General features: G+C 38.2%; 1 pseudogene; it reads right to left on the reverse strand.

Annotated features, from left to right (window-relative positions):
• Positions 1-12332: 12332 nt before the first annotated feature.
• Positions 12333-12430, reverse strand: LOC139032678 (U6 spliceosomal RNA; annotated as a pseudogene).
• Positions 12431-20160: the final 7730 nt, after the last annotated feature.

The raw sequence follows: 20160 nt of genomic DNA on the forward strand, positions 1-20160 counted from the left end.
TTTTCCAGAGGGATCCTTTGTGGCTCAGATGGTAAAGAGTCTGCCTGCAATGTGGGAGACTCGGGTTCGTTCCCTGGGTCAGGAAGATCCCCTGGAGAAGGAAATGGCAACCCATGCCAGTATTCTTGCCTGGAAAATCCCATGGACGGAGGAGCCCATGTGGTCACTGTCTTCCTTCTTTCATGTTGTTTTCCAGAGTGGCTGTGCAGTTCCACCGGCAGTGCACAAAGATTCCCTTTTGTCCACATCCATGCCGGCATTTGTCATCACTTGTCTCTTTGATGTTGACCATTTTAACGAATGTGAGGTGATATCTCATTGTGGCTCACATTTGCATTTCTCTAATGACTAGCGGTGATGAGGATCTTTTCATGTGCCTGTCACAATTTTCTACATCTTTTTTGGAGAAATGTCTATTCAGTTCCATTGCCCATTTTATAGTTGGGTTATTTTATTTTATTTTTGATATTAGTTGTATGAGTTCTTTACATATTTTGGATATTAACCCCTTGTCAGACATGTGGCTTAAAATACTTTTACCATTCTCTATGTTGTCTTTTTACTTTTAAAATTGGAATCTTTGTATATTTTTATGATACGTCATTTGTATTAATGTGGCTGTTTGTGGGTGAAAGGAATAAGAGAATGAGCTTTTTTGTTCACTATTCTAGGTGTTCCAAGACTTGCGGTATAATCAGTGCCTTTATGACCTTTCCTCCTTTTATGGAAGTAGTTTGTTTCAAGTACATTGTAGCATTCAAAATTAGGCTGAAAACAGCATCTCTAGTGATTTTCTAGCAGCAAGGAACTTGTTCTTTGATGAGGGGGAAATTCTGGTGGGGTCAGGAAGGTGTGTTCTGAGGTGGAACTTAGGGAGGAAATGTATCAACTTATAGATCCTGGGTGCAAAATCAAACTGGTCTCTATTCTAAATGGACAACTAGTTTCATTTTTTTTTTCCAGTATGTCTGATGCTGATATGAGTAAATTGGAATGGAGAGAGAGGGAAGGATGGTAGGTAAACCTACTATCCTTTCTAGCATGTGGCCCTAGACAACCTCACTCTAAGTTTAATAATTTACTTTAAAAAAATTCTTTTAGTCTACTGTTCTAATGGTTTCTGAACATGTATTTTGGAATATCCAGTAGATTACCTGGTCCTGGGATGGGAAAGAGGTTGTTCAGATGTTCACACACTTCACCAGGGCTCCAGTGTTCTGGGAGGAAAGGTGCTGGGTGATCTCTATTTGCACCAGAAATTCCTTGTGACTCTTAATGGTCTGAGTGGAGATCCTTCATCTTGTGCCCTTATTAAGGAAGAAGGAAAAAAAAGGATCTTCACAGGTGGTGCCAGTGGTAAAAAGCCTGCCTGCCAACAAAGGAGACATAAGAGATGTGGGTTCAATCCCTGGATCGAAAAGATCCCCTGGAGGAGGGCACGGCAACCCACTCCAGTATTCTTGCCTGGAGAATCCCCATGGACAGAGGAGCCTGGTGGGCTACAGTCCATAGTATTGCAAAGAGCTGGACACAACTGAAGTGACTTAGCTTGTATGCACAGGAAATAAAAAAAAAATCCTTTTTTATATGAAAGGAAAGATTTTCCAGCTCATTCCATCTTTACTGTCTGTGAATCTCATTCTGACATGTGTTCTGTTATGTACTTAAACACTGACATCTTTCTATTAACTTTTATAAATGGCTGAAGATGAATGATGGCTCTCACTGCCCCTGGGTAGAGCAAATTTAAAATTAGTCTTCTGGTCTCATCTTTGGTTAGTAAAACCAAATGCTTGTTAAGAAGTTCAATTACAGTTTAATACATTATTGCTCTCTCTAATGATGTTTTGCACTGATTATTTTTATAACAACTTCATAGTTTATATTTACAAGAATATTGTGAAATTAGAGTACAAAGTGTTTACATACCTATACTCCTCACCATGTCCCCTATCATTAACATCATATATTATTCTATTACATTATTGTGGTGCCTCTATTATAGTTAATGAACCAGTATTGATACATTATCATTAACTAAGTCCATATTTTATTTACGTTTACTTAGTTTCCACTGAAACTAATGTCATTTTTCTGTTCCAGGATCTCATGTAGGACACCATATTACTCTTAATTGTACACATTACGTTACACTTGACACTAAGTTGCCAAATGTCTTTAGACACCTCTTGGCTATTTCTTAGGCTTTCTGCCCTACATGTGACTTTGAAAGTTTGAGGAAGATTGATCAGGTATACTGTAGGATGCCCCTCTCCTGGAATTTCTCTCATGATTAAACTGAGATTAAGGGTATGGGGGAGGAGAACGTTAGAGGTAAAGTGCTATAGTTTCCATATTATATCAAGAGTACATACTATCATTGTGACATCACTGTTGATGTTGACCTTGATCATCTGGCCAAGGTGGTATTTGTCAGGTGTTCTTCTTTTCTCTCTTTCCATAGTGTATTCTTTAGAAAGAAGTTATCTTGTACAGCCTACTCTTAAGGAGTAACTGTTTCTCCGGCTCCTTTTCCATGAGGTGGTTTTATATACTTTTATTACACTTAGATTCTTTTGTCATGGATTGCATACCATTAGCAGACCCCCAGACTTCTAAGTGATTTAAGAATATTTGCATACATTAAGGTTTACTCTTTGTTCTGTGAAATTCTGCACTCTGTTTTGCTGCTCTGCTAAGCCATGTCTGACTTTTTGCGACCCTTTAGACTGTAGCCTGCCAGGCTCCTCTGTCCATGGGATTTTTCAGGCAAGAATACTGGAGTGGGTTGCCATTTCCTTCTCCGGGTGATCTTCCTGACCCAGGATCAAACCGTAGGTCTCCTGCATTGGAGGCGGATTCTTTACCTGCTGAGCCATTGGGTAAAATTCTATGGTTTTGCAAATGCAAAATATCATGTATCCACCATTACCATATCAGAATAGTTTTACTGACCTAAAACTGTCCTCTCTGATTCGCCTATTCAACCTTCCCAAACTCATGGTAACCACTGATCTTTTTACTGTTTTCACTTCACTAAGCAAAGCTGTAGTTTTGCTTCTTTCAGGGACTACCCTGGTGGCGCAGATGGTAAAGAGTCTGCCTGCAATGCGGGAGACCTGCATTTGATTCCTGAGTTGGGAAGATCCCCTTGAGAAGGGAATGGTAACCCACTCCAGTTCTTGCCTGGAGAATTCCAAGGTCAGAGGAACCTGGAGCCTGGAGGGTTACAGTTCATGGGTTGCAAAGAGTTGGACATGACTGTGTGACTAACACACACACAGTATGTAGCTTTTTCATATTGGTTTGTTCTACTTAGCAATATGCATTTAATGTTCATCCGTATCATTGGGTATGTTGATAGCTCATTTCTTTTTATATGGAATAATATTTTCTTATGTAAGTATACCACAGTTTGTTCATTCACATATTGAAGGACATCTTTGCTTCTAATTTTGGAAATTATGAATATACTGAATAAACATTTGCATGCAGATTTTTGTGAGGACTTAAGTTTTCAAACCAGTTGGGTAAATATCTAGAAGTGTGATTGCTGGATCATATGGTGAGACTATGTTTAGCTTTGGAGGAAACTGACAAGTTTTCTTCCAAAGTGGAATTATCATTTTGCATTTCCACCAGCAGTGAACGAGAGTGCTTGAACATGTTTGCATGTTTTTTTTCCAGCAATTGGTATTTTAAATTTTAAATACTTTACCCATTAGGTATGTAGCTATTTTAATTTATTTTTCACTGTTTCAATTTGTAATTCTCTAATGATATGTGATGTTGACAATTTTTTTTTTCACATACTTATTTGGTATCTGTGGGCTTGCCTGGTGGTTCAGATGGTAAAGAATCCACCTGCAATGCAGGAGACCTGGGTTCAATCCCTGGGCTGGAAAGATCACGTGGAGAAGCGAATGATAGCTCACTCCAGTGCTCTTGCCTGGAGAATCCATTGGACAGAGGAGACTGGTGGCTATAGTCCATGAGGTCACAAAGAGCTGGACGTGACTGAGCATCTAAGCAGCACAGCATTTGGCATCTGTATAGTTTCTTTAGAGAGATATGTTTAGATCTTTTCACACTTTAGAATTGGGTTGCTTGTTTTCTTTTTGTTGTGTTGTAAGAGTTCTCTGTATATTTTAGATATACGTCCTTTTTTTCCAGAAATGTGTTTTGCAAATGTTTTCTCCCAGTTTGTGGTTTGTGATACTGTTTTTCAATGTATTTTCACACTCTAAAGGGATTCTTGGTGAGGAAAAGAAATGAGTCAATTGTAATGTCTCTATGTGAAAATGCTCAACCTACACCCTCTAGGAATCTATTTTTCATTGGCCTTCCAAAGGCATTGTTCTTTTCAAAGTCTTATGCACAGTGTGAGAAAGATATTATGAGGAGATATCAGTACCCAAATATGTAAAGAAAAAGTGCATTTAAAAAAATTTGATCCTCCATGTTGAGTTGATTTATAGTACTTTTCAGGTCTACTGTATCCTTCTACTTTTCCATCCATTCTATTAATTTTTGAGAGTTTGATATTGAAACTCCATCTAAAAATCTTAATTTTTTTTACTTAAAAAATAATTGTAATATATAATGGAACTGTATACTTTGTATTTTCCAAGTCTCCTATAACTCTGCTATCATACTTTCATAATCTAAAAAATGAAAAAAAAAAAGAAAAAGGTAGAAAGAAACAGATAAAGTTCATTTAAATAGTATATGTTTAACCCAATTTAAAAAATTTGATTCTCACAATGACCCTGTGATGTAGATAAGGTGAGTGTTTGTAATCATGTTTATTATCAACTTTGATAGAAAAGTTTCGAGATAAGGAGATAGGCACCCAGGAAAACTACATGATTTGCCCTGAGTTTCACAGTCAGCAAGAGACGAAGCCTTGACCACACTTCTTGTTTTCTCCTGGCCCCAGATTCTCTTACCTATGTCACACTAGAATTCTGTCCAGTTACTGGGAAACCATTATTGCTTTGGTTTAAAGTGCAAGCTCACAGATAATCCACATAGGTAACCATTTATTTTTCTGATGCATTTGATCCTTGGCTGAGTCAGATAAATAACTTGTCCAAAATGGAATGAGCTAATGTGCATCCTGAACTTTTAACTCCATCTTTGCTTTCTTGGTGTTTTGCAGCCTCAGTGATAGTCTAGCATCTGATTCTTCCAGAGAATCCTTTATTGGAGAGAGTGTTTTAGTACAGATATTCTTTGGCATTTACCAATGTTTTCTTTAAAAGTTTGGGAGGAAAATATCTGGTATTTAACCAATTTGGAAACTGAAAGTTCCTTTAGAGCAGGACTTCTCAACCTTGGCACTGTTGTACTTTGGGCCAGGTATTGTTTTGTTGTGGAGGGCTCTTGTGCATGGTAGGGTGCTGAGCAACATTTCAGGACTCTACCCAATAGATGCCAGGAGCATCCCTCCCAGCTGTCATAATGGAGAATGTCTTGGATATTGCCAAGTGTCCCCTCGTGGGGAGGAAACCCTTCAGTCAAGCACTACTGCTCTGGTTTTAAACTGTTTGGTGAACAGTGATTTAGCCAGCAGTAGATTCCCTGGTGGTTCAGACAATAAAGAATTTGCCTGTAATATGGGAGACCGGGGTTTGATCTCAGGGTTAGGAAGATCCCCTGGAGGAGGAGATGGTAACCCACTCCAATATTCCTGCCTGGAGAATCCCATGGACAGAGGAGCCTGGCGGGCTACAGTCCACTGGGTCGCAAAGAGTCAGACATGACTGAGTGACTCAGTAACTAACACACACACAGACCATATTAGATTAATGTCAAGAAGATACTGATTTTATAGGCTAGCAAAATTCATTGTTCTGTATTTTTATTACCTTACTGGTATTGTAATTTAGTATTATTGTAGTTGTTTAGTTGCTCAGTTGTGTCCAACTCTTTTGCAATCCCATGGCCTATAGACCTCCAGGCTCCTGTGTCCATGGATTTCCCAGCAAGAATACTGGAAAGGGTTTTGCCATTTCCTTCTCCAGGGGATCTTCCTGACCCAGGGATCAAACCTGCATCTCCTGCTTGGCAGGCAGATTCTTTACCACTGAGCTACCTGGGAGCAGATTCTTTTAATCTAGTATAGCAACATAAACAACATTTTATTCAAAACTGTTAATAAAATGCAAGGAATAGGGCTAAACTGGGGGAGGGTTAAGAAAGATGACAAGGAGGTCAACTATGGGTTAAATAAATTTTTGGCAAGGTTAAACAATTTTATGGCCCATGGAAAAGTTCCTCATAGGAGTATCTTTTGCCTTTTGTCTTTTCATTGTAGAATCATGGAATTTTGTTGTTTGCAGGGCCTATAGTGATAAAGTAGTAAGTGCTAGAACAGAATAAAGGGTGAAATATTATTGTTGGATCCAGTTTCTATTTTAACACAGTCTATTACTCTGAGTACTATAATATACATACTTTAATTATAGAAAATCTATAGTTTATTATGGTCTTCCCTCCTAGCTCAGATGGTAAAGAATCTGCCTGCAATGCAGGAGACCTAGGTTTGATTTCTGGGTTGGGACAATCTCCTGGAGAAGGAAATGGCAACCCACTCCAGTATTCTTGTCTGGAGAATCCCATGGACAGAGGAGCCTGGCAGACTACAGTCCTTGGGGTCGCAAGAGTTGGACACGACTTAGCGACTAAAGCACCACCACCGTAGTTCATCATAGCATTAATTATAGCATAGACATAATCTAGGAATTACACATTATAACACTTGAAAATTGAATTTAAAAATTGTCGCTCTCTGAAACTGGGACCCCTAGAGAAATGGTTGAGTCTAGAGCTAGGGCAGGGAAAATTCATGAGCCTGGAACATTTTGTGGTAAAAGTAAGGGGAAAAAATGAAAAGTAGGACTTGTCAAAGTAACATGGGAACTGAATTCTAAGAGTTCCCAGTATCCAGAACTGGAACAATTGAAGCAATAAAAAGAAATAATAAATACTACTGAATTACAATCTGAACAATACAATATTCATAAATTCAGATTGATATAGAAATAAATGATTGAATGAATATTTAAGTGGTAGAGAAGTGACAAGTCTTCATTACAGAAAAATTCCAAATATGAAATATAGAAAGCATGAGGGGAATGGAGACAACACCACTAGCATGCCACAGTAATAATTGCTGCAGACAAGATTCATGGATGAAAGCTAAAATAAATGGCTGAAATATTAAGGAGCAACAGAATATTTGCTCAAAAAAATCTCTCCCAAATATTCATTAACTGCTGTTGTGAATTTAGCACATGTCTACAAATTTTTGGTAGTTCAGTTCAGTCCCTCAGTCATGTCTGACTTTTTGGGACCCATGGACTGCAGTACGCCAAGTCTCCCTGTCAATCACCAACTCCCAGAATTTACTCAAACTCATGTCCACTCAGCTGGTGATGCCATCCAACCATCTCATCCTCTGTTGTCCTCTTCTCCTCCTACCTTCAATCTTTCCCAGCATCAGGGTCTTTTCCAGTGAGTCAGTCCTTTGCACCAGATGGCCAAAGTATTAGAGTTTCAGCTTCAGCACCAGTCCTTCCAATAAATATTCAGGACTGATTTCCTTTAGGATGGACTGGTTGGATCTCCTTGTTGTCCAGAGGACTCTAAAGAGTCATCTCCAACACCACAGTTCAAAAGCATCAATTCTTCAGTGCTCAGCTTTCTTTATAGTCCAACTCTCACATCCATACATGACTACTGGAAAAACCATAGCTTTGACTAGATGGACCTTTGTTGTCAAAATAACGTCTCTGCTTTTTAATATGCTTTATAGGTTGGTCATAACTTTTCTTCCAAGAAGCAAGTGTCTTTTAATTTCATGGCTGCAGTCACAATCTGCAGTGATTTTGGAGCCCCCTAAAAATAAAGTCTGTCACTGTTTCCATTGTTTCCCCATCTATTTGCCATGAAGTGATGGGACCGGATGCCATAATCTTAGTTTTCTGAATGTTGAGTTTTAAACCAACTTTTTCACTCTCTTCTTTCACTTTCATCAAGAGGCTCTTTAGTTCTTCACTTTCTGCCATAAGTGTGGTGTCATCTGCATATCTGAGGTTATTGATATTTCTCCTGACAATCTTGATTCCAATTTGTGCTTCATCCAGCCCAGCATTTCTTATGATGTATTCTGCATATAAGTTAGATAAGCAGAGTGACAATATGCAGCCTTGACGTACTTCTTTCCCAATTTGTAACCAGTCTGTTGTTCCATGTCCCGTTCTAACTGTTGCTTCTTGACCTACATACAGATTTCTCAAGAGGCAGGTCAGGTGGTCTGGTATTCCCATCTCTTGTAGAATTTTCCAGTTTGTGGCAATCCACACAGAGTCTTTGGCATAGTCAATAAAGCAGAAATAGATGTTTTTCTGGAACTCTTCTTGCTTTTCCAATGATCCAACCGATGTTGGCAATTTGATTTCTGGTTCCTCTGCCTTTTCTAAATCCAGCTTGAACATCTGAAAGTTCATGGTTCACATTACTGTTGAAGCCTGGCTTGGAGAATTTTGAGCGTTACTTTGCTAGAGTGTGAGATGAGTGCAATTGTGTGGTAGTTTGAGCATTCTTTGGCATTGCCTTTCTTTGGGATTGGAATGAAAACTGACCTTTTCCAATCCTGCGACCACTGCTGAGTTCTCCAAATTTGCTGGCATATTGAGTATAGCACTTTCAGAGCATCATCTTTTAGGATTTGAAATAGCTCAACTGGAATTCCATCACCTCCACTCGCTTTGTAGTGATGCTTGCTAAGGCCCACTTGACTTTGCCTTCCCGGATGTCTGGCTCTAGGTGACTGATCACAGCATCGTGATTATCTGGGTCATGAAGATCTTTTTTGTATAGTTTTTCTGTGTATTCCTGCCACCTCTTCTTAACATCTTTTGCTTCTGTTAGGTCCATACCATGTCTGTCCTTTATTGTGCCAAACTGTGCCAGATTATTGTCCTTTATCATCATCAAATTAATAGGATACAAAATCAACTTACAAAACTTGGCTGCATCTCTATGTAATAACAATGAACAATTTGAAAAGGAAGTGAAGAAAATAATTTTATTTATAATAGTATCAAATATGAAATACTTAGGAATTAGCCAAGGAGATAAAAGACTTGTACACTGAAAACTACAAAACACTGCTGAAAGAAAATAAAGAAAACACAAAATGGAAAGACTTCTTGTGTTCATGGATTGAAATATTTGTATTGTTTATGTTCCAGTACCACCTAAAGTGATTTACAAATTTAATCTATCCGTATCAAATCCCAATGATTTTTTGCATAAGTTGAAAAATCTGATAAGAAATTAATATCTAGACTATATGGAATACTCCTAAAATTATAACAACAGCAATAACGAAAAATGTGATTCAAAAATTGGCAAAGGACTTGGCATTTTTCCAATGAAGATGAACAAAGGGCAATAAGCATATGGAAAGATGCTCAAGATCACCACTAAGTATTAGGGTAATGCAAATTAAAACCTGTCTGGGAGAAGAACTTTCTAGACACAAGGAGCTGGTAGAGCAGAGATTACGGTGTAGACATTTGTCTTTTGCATTCCTGAGCAAGCAAGCAGGTCATCGTGGCTGCAGCAGTGAATGAGGGTGGAGCTGTAGGCGAGGAGGTTGGACAGGTGTGGGAGACAGACCGTGGATGGCCTCACAGGCCATCCAGAGGATGCTGCCATTTATGCTGAGTGGAGAGCCATGTAGAGGGTGTTGAGCAGAGGAGTGATGTGATAAAACTTAATTGTCTCCCCCTTGGCCTTCTCTTGTGGCTCAGCTTGTAAAGAATCCACCTTCAATGTGGGAGACCTGGGTTTGATCCCTGGGCTGGGAAGATGCCCTGGAGAAGGGAAAGGCCACCCATTCCAGTATTCTGGCCTGGAGAATTCCGTGGACTGTATAGTCCATGGGGTCGCAAGCATACACAACTGAGCGACTTTCACTTGAGGCATGTAGGATCATAGTTCCCAGACCAGGGATAGAACCTGAGTCCCCCTGCAGTGCAAGCTCAGAGTATTAACCACTAGACCACCAGGAAAGTCCCCAAACTAAAATGATATTTCTGACTGTGGCACCTGAATAGACTGCAGGAGTCAATTGTAGAAGCAGCGAAACTTATTGGAGGCTACTACAGTATCTGGGTGAGAAATGATGGCTGCTTGAACTAAGCTGTAGCTCTGCAGGTGGTGGCAAAGCCAAGTTCTGATGGTATTTTGAAAGTGGGATCAGCAGATTTTTCCTGAGGAATTGGATATAGTGTATTAGAGGGATAAGAAAATCAAGGATGATGCTCAGGTTTATGGCCTCTTGCATTAATAAAAACCCTTTATATACAGAAATAAAAAAGGAAAATGTTGTAAAAGATGTTATCTTATAACAACAACACCTGTTTTTGTATTGTAATTTCATACCATTGTCATTTGAAAATGCCAGTGGAATAACTCTTTGTCTGAAAAAAAAAATTCATCTACAGCTTATGGTTCTCTGGGAGAAGCCTTCATTTTTCACATCAGCTTGCTTCCAGCAGGGGCACACAGCCAAAGAGATGACTCTCATGTCTTGTTCTGCTCAGTCTTTGAGACTGAGAATAAGTGTTTAAAGTATTAATATTTGTTTTTGGTTTTGCTCCGCTTGGAGGAACATCTCATAACTAGTCCTGGTGCTCACAGTGATGAAAATAATTTTTACTAATTGTGTCTATGAACATGCAAGGCATAAATATGTACAAGATACTCAATAATAATAGCATTGTGGTATCTGTTCTTACTGTTTCAGAGTTTACCTTGGTTAAGAAATTCTAGCAGGAGCGCTACACATTGCCTTTTAAATCATTGCAGTAAACGATTATTCTTTTCTTTTTTAGCTTTAAAAAATTTTTATTATTGGTGTTTTTTTCATTTCATAACAGATTTTCAATACTTAAAAACTGTGATTATAGTTTTTTTTAACTTTTTATTTTATATTGGAGTATAACTGATTAGCAGTGTTTTATTAGTTTCAGGTGTTCAGCAAAGTGATTCAATTATATATATACATAGATCTATTCTTTTTCATATTCTTTTCCCATTTAGGTTGTTACATAGTACTGAGCAGAGTTCCCTGTACTATACAGTAGATCTTTGTTGGTAATCCATTTAAAAATATCCTTTTCTAACAGATGAAGGATCTAAAGTCCAGAAAGATTACTTAACCTGTTTATGTTTAAATATATACTGAAGAGTGGGGCTGGGCTTCCTAGACTCCAGACCTGTTTGTCTTCAAAGACAATGTTCTTTTTGATTTGCTGCTGTTCAATCTCAGGGACTTAGATGAATGATGTATTTGTAGCATGTTAATTCAACAAACATTAATTTAGTGCTTCTGTATGTCAGGAACTCAGTTAGCTTGACATTAGAGGATAAGAAGATTGATTGATTAGTTGATTAAATGACTACTGAATACCCATGATATGCCTGGAGGTGTTCAGGGCTGTAGGAAGACAAAGATGAATGGTCTTTGCTCTTGAGAAAGAATCACTGGTCCTCAGAGGTGCTGGACAGTGATGATTGAATCTTACAAAATAGTAGCAGAAACCTAAATGGATAGGCTTTTGTTTGGGATGGCTGCTCTGATTGATTCAGGCATTTCAGAAATTTATTAACTTCCTACTTTGAATTGGAAAGTCTACACAATAGTATTTCAAAGAATGGTTTGAGACAGGCTTATATTTTGCTTTTTTACATATCATTTTCATTAAAATTCTTATTTTTCTTCAAAACTCATTACTAGATATGTGATGAATAAAGATATAGTATTCAAATCACTTGAAGATCTGAATATATCATTTCACAACACAATTATCGGTACTTAAGAACTCAAGTGTCATCTCTTCAGAGATCTTCCTTGCCTCTATTGTCTAAATTAGACCCACTTTCCAACCATTCGACATCACTTTATACTGTTAAATTTTTTTCATGGCTTTATCACTATCAGATATTATTATTCATATGCCCATTTCTTTACTGCCTGTCTTTTACTACTAGAGTTTCGTGAGAAATTTTTACAGTGATAAAGAAATTTAACTTTACTTAGGTAAATTAGAAAAACTGATTGTAGTGTTAGAATTTTTCAAGTGCTTTAATTCTGAACTATTTATCAGGATGTTTGTATACAAACGATAACAAAGTAGAATACAACAAACACATTGCTCTTATTCAAGTCAAAGTATTTTCTCAGTTCTGAACTTGTCCCTATCACTTCAGTTTTTAATTTTTAACAAAGATGTTGTTTTTCTTTTTCTTTTTTAAAAAATATGGAACACTTCACAAACTGCATGTCATCTTTGCACTGGGGCCATGCTAATCCTCATTCCAATTTTAGTATATCTGCTTCCAAAGTGAACACCGTTCTTTGTTTTGAGAAAGTACTTGATTGACACAATAAAACATTTAAGTGGACGAAGGGTCAATGATCACCAAAAAAATTAGAAGGTATTTTCCAATTGATATGATTTTCTCTTTAGATTTTCTCTTTAGATTTTTGTCTATGTTAAAATATGTTTCATGTGGAAAAATCATACTTGCATTCATAGATAGTTTAAATTGCTGGAACTAAATTTGACACATATAAATCCATGGTTGAGCTAAAGACAACACAGAGTCAAATATTTATATAAACTCATTAGTGTGAATATTTGCCACAAATTAAAACATGAACAAAATTGTTAGGAAATAGAGGAGGCAGATGTAAAGATCTAGAGGAAGAATGTCTCAGACAGAGGAAAAGGCAAGGACTGAAGTTTGAAGGATGGTGAAGAATGGAGGAGGTCTGAAGTACCCATAGAATGCCAGAGGAGAGAAAAATGTACAGGTGGGCAAGAACCAATCATGTGGGGCTCTATGGGACAGAGTAAGGAGTTTGCTTTTTATCCAAGATAACTGCCAAGATAGTGGAGGGCTTAAGCAATGAATGACATGATCTGATTTATGATTTAAAAATATCACTGTGGTCCCATGGTGGAAAAGGGATTATATGAGGGTAAGAATTAAAACAGGAAATTCAGTTAAGAGGCAATTATAATAGTTTAAGAAACAGATAATTAGGACTAAGATTGTGTTACTGCAACAGAGAGAAAAAGGTCGGTTCAACTGATGGACTAGTTGTGGGGAATGGAGAGAAAAGGATGGGACTGCTAGACTTTGGGCCTGAACAACTGGGTGAAGAGTACCATTTACTTGGATTGAAAGTCAAGAGTCTTGTTTTGGATGTGTTAAGCTTCAAAGGCCTATTAGATATTTAGGTAGTGGTACTGAGAAGTTCTACCCTACTGGGCTGCCTAGAGAGAGACCACATAGCCCAACCTCTGTTGCAGAAAGGCAAGTCTGCCTGCCTAAACTCCCCAGCAAGGGCAGCCAGGACAAAAGAAGCACTGAGCCAGACCATCAGACCTCACTTTCCTGATGAGGATGTGTGCACATGCTCGGTTGCTAAGTCCTGTCTGACTCTTTGTAACTCTATGAACTGTAGCCTGCCAGGCTTCTCTGTCCATGGGGTTTTCTGGGCAAAATGCTGGAGTGGCTTGCCATTCCCTTTTCCAAGAGATCTTCCCAACCCAGGAATCAATCCCGTCTCCTGTTTGGCAGGTGGATTCTTTACCACTAACACCACCTGGCAAGAAAATGCCCTTAAAAGGGGATATTTTGTATCCACTTCCTCTCTTTTCCTACAGGATGGAAGGTGGATGATGCAGGGAGACTGCATCTGTCCATGTGGCTTGATTAGAATTCCTTGAGAACAATGAGGCAGACGGCATCCGAGGCCCGGGATGACTTTGTGGAGTGGAGTCACCCACCTGCTCCGAACCACCTGTCCACTTCCAGAAAGCGATGTGAAAGAGAAATAAGTTTTCCCTTGTTTGAGTCCTTAATACCATTCAGTGGTTCCCAAGTTTGGGTTCTGAAAATATGCTAGTTGCCTGCTAGTCTGATTAGGCCACATCATGAGATCACATCAACCACCATTTAGGAACCTAAAGCATTCCTGGCCAAGACTAAGTTACATTTTGAAAATGTGGAAAATGCTGTATTGGTAAGTTCAGTTTTCTCCCGAGTTCATTACTATCTGAGGACTACTCAAGGTTTGCTAATAAATCCATAGGTATTAGAATGAAAAAAAAAAAAAGACTGAAGAGTAACATAGAATTCTCTTTATGTTTTCAGCCACATGACAGGGGCCATTTGTCCCAAGTAGCCTTGTGCTTCTGTTCAGGAGATGACTGTATTAGCATTCCTTTAATTTTAGGGTGAATCCTGAACTCTCCATCTTGTTTCAAGTACAAGGAGGTGAACAGACCACATAACAAAATGATTTCATCTCCATGGCAGGGGCTTGGATTCCCTTCTTTCACCTGCAGACTGAGCAGATTAGCTTCTCCATCATTCTGCCAGTCCAGGGAATCACAGGTCGAAAGTTCCCCTGCACTATAGCAGTCTAGCAGCCTTTTATTCAGCTGGATTAGGAATGTAGCCTTAGTAAAGACTGTAAAAAGCAGTAATGCAAAGTGTCTCAGCTCTTTAATGGAGTGGTGTTAATCATATTTCTGGCTTTTAAAATGCTGTTGGGGGAAACACATTTTTGTTTGTTTCACATACAACATATTTCATGCAACTCAGTAAGAAAAAAAACACCACTCCTATTTTTATAGATGCTTCCATTTGCTTTGTTAGTTCAAGTTGTATCTTTGTCTAGCAACTTCTGTGGTTCTTAGCAAGTATGCTAATTACATAGCTTTGCTAACAAGTTAATGGTTAATGCATTCTATTAACCACTGCAACTACAAAAATGCAGGTTTTCGTCTTACTACTGTGCAGTCTTTTCCCCTAATCATTTCCTTACAGGAGGCCTACAAGTTTCAGTGGGGTTTAATGCAGGTAAAATTAATTTTAATAATATATTTAATTTAGTTCCATGTATCAAAAATATTTTGGGCAACTCCAGAAGATTATGAAGGACGGGGAAGCCTGGCATGCTGCAGTCCATGGGGTCATGAAGAGCTGGACATGACTTGGCGACTGAGCAAGAATCAAAAATATTATCATTTAAACATGTAATAAGTTAAAAATTTCAATGAAGTATTTTGCATTGTTCTTTCATACTAAGTTTTTGAAATCCAGGTTGTATCTTGCACTTCTAGCATAATTGAGTTTGAACTAGCCCATTTCAAGTGTGCGGTGGCAACTGTATTGGGCAGCACAACTCTGCTCACTGAGATGACTGGGATTCAAGAAGAGATGATGTTATTATAAAGATCTTAAACCCTATATTGTTTTCTGTCTCTCTCTCTCTGTCTGTCTCATTCCTTGAGAAATATGTACATACATAAGCTATTGTCAAAACTCTCAGCCTCACTGCCAGACCCATCTGACTTGATTCTGTGAGAAGGGCTGTATGGTGTGGTGCTTCACGTTATGAACTAAGTTCACCTTGGGTTTCTCCTATGAAACTGTTGAATCTGAAATACAAAATGTGATCCAGCAAAATGCCATTAGACTCATATGCTCAGCCCCTTTGAAAAACCTCAGATTACAACAGAGGATGAGTGATACTTTGTTGTTACAACTTTTTGCCAGCTCTAATGACTGTTTTATTTACAGCTGGTGATGATGCTTTTATCATTATATTATATTTTGTATAATAGGATGGGCCAGTCCATATGGGTAGGGGTTGATGTGAGAGGATTATCATTACAATTTCAGCACATGTTTTTAACAGTGCCATGTTATGCATTTTGAGTCAATGCTTGAAACCATATGACCTTAGGAATGTATAAAGAAAAAGAAATAGGTGAGGGAGATGAAGAGGTATAAGTTTCCATTTACAAAATGAGTCATGGGGATGAAAAGTACAGCATGTAATATTTGTGTGACGTGGTAACTAGACATGTTGTGGTGATCATTTTGTCATATATAGAAATATTGAATCCCTATGTTGTGTACCAGGAACTAACATAGTGTTGTAGTTCAATTACTTCAAAACAAACAAACAAACAAACATAGAAAAAGAGATCAGATTTGTGGTTATCAGAGGCAGGGAGTAGGGAAGGGGGAACTGGATGAGGGTGGATAAAAAGTACAAATTTCCAGCTATAAGATAAATATTAGGAATGTAATATACAACCTGATTGTCATAATTAGCAAGAAAGTTGTTATATATGAAAGTTGTCAAGAGAGTTAATCCTAAGAGTTCCATCTTAGGGAAACAAGGAAAAATATTTTTTCTTTTTTTCTTAATATTTTACATATATATATGTTCACTAAACTAATTGTGATAATCATTTCATGATGTATGTAAAACAGATCATTGTACTATATGTGAAAGTGAAAGCCACTCAGTTGCATCCAACTCTTTGCAGAGTCTTTACCAGTTGAGCCACAAGGGAAGCCCTGTATACCTTTAACTTATATAGTGCTGTACATGAATTGGTGGGCTTCCCAGGTGGCGCTAGTGGTAAAGAACCTGCCTGCAAATGCAGGAGATGCAGGAGACGCAGGTTTGATCCCTGAGTTGGGAAGATGCCCTGGAGGAAGACATGGCAACCCACTCCAGTATTCTTGCCTGGAAAATCCCGTGGACAGAGGAGCCTGAGAGACTATAGTCCATGGGGTCTCAAAGAGTTGGACATGACTGAAGTGACTTAGCACATAAGTGCATTACATCTCAATTAAACTGGGGGAGGGGGAAGGAAACGAAAAAGAACTTCTTCCAAGACAACTCATGTGATAGCTATCAATATAATATTGCTTCTTTTCATTTGAATTATTTATTTAAGCATATAATTAAGGGAGGATGCGACCATATAATTGATGCCTTCATTAATGTTCTTTCTGTATTTGTATCTTTAAATCTGGCCTATGCTAGTGAAGTCTTTCAGAAACAGTCTTGTAGACCAACAGATGATGGTATGGCTCCTAGATTTGCCAATAGCTGGGGCAAATTCATCTGGTTTCTGTAGAACTTTGCATTCTCATCTGCAATGAAGAGCATTCAGGTGAGGATAAACATCTATGAAAGTATCTAGCATAGTGGTGGACTGCAGTCAGCTTGTGTTTTCTTTTCCACTCCCAGAATCACAGCTACTGGTACATAGTTCTAGTTTAGCTCTTTTCAGAAGTAGTAGTATGAAGTCATAATGTGCAGTTTTAGGGGCATTAAGAATAGTGTCAGGGAGATAAAGGCATCTTTATATTTTTTATAGACCACTGGGGTCAACTAGGCTTAAAATTCACTGGGCAAAATTTTGCAAACTATCTTAATTACTTTAATGTTATAAAAGCATGTAATCTTGTACTTCTGATGTCTGGGTAATTAAACTTTGAACACCAGTGACTTCTAATCTTCCATAGTTTCATAATCTTGCATTTGTTTCACTGAAGATTGCTCATTACTCATCTCCACCTTTCTGCTTCAATTGAAATCATTTTCACTGAGGCCAGGAGGGGACAGGATGGCTTTGATTATAAATTACTATAAAAACAACTTTTATGTGTTGAGCTGCATGGAATTTTTATTTGCTCACTGAATTTTATTTTATGGTTAAAGAAGGTAAATAACAAGGCAATTGTACTTAGCAGATGAAAAGACACATATGAAAATGATAAATTTAGCTGTGGCTATCTCTGACCTAATATAACAACCATCTCAGTTTCTAAAGCCTAATTATGTTTCATAGAAACTTTTAAGTTTGCTGATACAACTCAAGAAGAATCCAAAAACTCTTTAAGGTTCCCCAAAATAGAGCAACTTTATTAACCATTGTTTATTAATTGCTTTTTTAGGTTAAGAAAAATGGTAAAGGAAGTTTTAAAATTTTAAGTCATTAAAATAAAATAGCATTTGACATTTAAATACTTTACCCTTATAAATTATGGGCCACTTTGTGCATTACATAAGTTTTCTGGAGTTTTTGAAACATCTTTAAACAGAAGTTAGTTCTTTTAAGTTTAATTTTCCAGGAAACCTTGCTAGCTAGTGAGAAATAGTTTATTCACTTGGTGTACATGTGTGTGCTCAGTTGCTCAGTCATGTCTGACTCTTTGCAAGTCCATGGACTACAGCCCACCAGGCTTCTCTGTCCATGGGATTTCTTAGGTAATTTCTGGAGTTTTCTCCATGGGATTTCTGGAGTGGGTTGCCATTTCCTACTTTCTGGGGTCTCTCTGACCCAGGGATCAAAACTGCATCTCCTGCACTGGCAGGCAGATTCATTACATGCGCCACCTGGGACACGTATAAGTACTGAATGTTAAATGTTTGTTTTGGAAAGATAAAAAAGGCATGAATGCATCAATTGCTCTTCAGTTCAACATTTTAAACGTACTGTTAAAACAAATTGTCCAAACATACTATGATTTTCAAAATTATAACAAAATTATGTCATGTCAATATAGTTCTCATAAAATATTGATATATAGATTGTGTGTAGTATATAATATATAAGCATATATTATATATCATGTAGTGATATATATTTTATTATATAAAATGTAATATTTTACAGGAACTTCTTTCTCAAGCAGAATGCATTTTTTGTTGAGAGGTTATATAAACTCTACCATTTGATTATTATTTACCTTTAAGAAATGATATAGCCCTTTGGACAAATAAATCTGGACAACATTTTCCCTTCTGTTTTCCACTGAGCTGGTTTAGTTGAAAACATTTAATTTTTTAAACTGACACAGATATTTTAGCATGGATTTTATCTTGATTTAACCCAAGTTGGGGATTCTTCTGTTCTTTACTTTGGAGTTGGGAATTAAGCCTCAAGAATGATCTTATCTGATTGGAAAAGTTGTCAAAAGCAAATGTATCAGCAAGAATGGCAAAACAGGGGGTTGTGTTTGGGGAGGATGCTCAGTCACCCTGGCTGTTGCACTCTAGGGACGCTTGATGAGCGCAGCTGCCAAGGAACAGAGCCAGGGTCATGTCCAGGAACGCTTCACTGAGTTAAAAACCTCAGTCAAAACCCAAAACAAACCAGAAACAAGTACATCAGACTCATGCATAATATCTGTGACACCTGCCTGACAGATCACTGCCTGGAACATGCTAACATGTCAGTCAGGTCAGTTAAAGGTAAATATCACCAGCGTGCATTGTCCCTGCCTCTTTCATTCCTGCTTTAATGACCTGGCCTGCCCATTCACCTTCTTCCAGGAATCTACAAGATCCTGTCCTGGGCACTAGGCTCCGTTCTGGAGTCTTTCCCAACTTTCCCTGACATTTGCTTTCGTGGTTCAATGTTCTCCTTCCCCGGACATTTCATCACCTGGTTTAGCTTTAGTGTAAAGAATACAGGGGCTTCCCTGGTGGCTCAGTGGCAGAGAATCCACCTGCAAATGCAGGAAACAGGTTTGGTCGCTGGGTCGGGAATATTCCCTGGAGGAAGAAGTGGCAACCCATTCTAGTATTCTTGCCTGGGAAATCCCATGGACAGAGGAGCATGGTGGGCTACAGTCCATGGGGTTGCAAAGAGTCAGACACGACTGAGCAACTAAAGAACACCACTAACAAAGAACTCAGACTTTAGGTCAAGGAAATGGCAACCCTCTCTAGTATACTTGCCTGGAAAATTCCAAGGACAGAGGAGCCTGGCTGGCTACAGTCCATGGGGTTGCAAAGAGCTGGACATGACTGAGCACACATGCCTTTAGATCACAGCGACCACTAGGGTAAATTCTTTAACTTCTCTGTGCTTCAACTCCTGCATCTCTGAAACAGTTTATTATGTTAACTAGTTAAAATCCCAAGCCTTGCTAGGAAGGTTTATAGATCATGGGTCTTTTTATTTGCAAGGAGTAGGGAAGAAAGGAAAAAGCAGAGAGAATTTAAAGATAAAGGGATGAATTTGTTTAGATGACAATTATGTTGTTTGCTTTGAAATGGTTTATTTTATTCATTAATTGTAGAAATTCTTGTTGGTTAGCTCCAGCTGTTTACCAGATACAGTGCTAGGCTCTGGGTCTAAACAAACACAGAGCACACAGCTCCATGGACTCCTGTTTTCATGGGGAGGGGAGCGGTGAGAAACATAAGACCAAATAGGTATAAACTGGAAGCATTATGAGTTACATGTC

Source organism: Odocoileus virginianus, chromosome 32 (genome assembly GCF_023699985.2).
Source record: "Odocoileus virginianus isolate 20LAN1187 ecotype Illinois chromosome 32, Ovbor_1.2, whole genome shotgun sequence".
Classification (NCBI taxonomy): domain Eukaryota; kingdom Metazoa; phylum Chordata; class Mammalia; order Artiodactyla; family Cervidae; genus Odocoileus; species Odocoileus virginianus.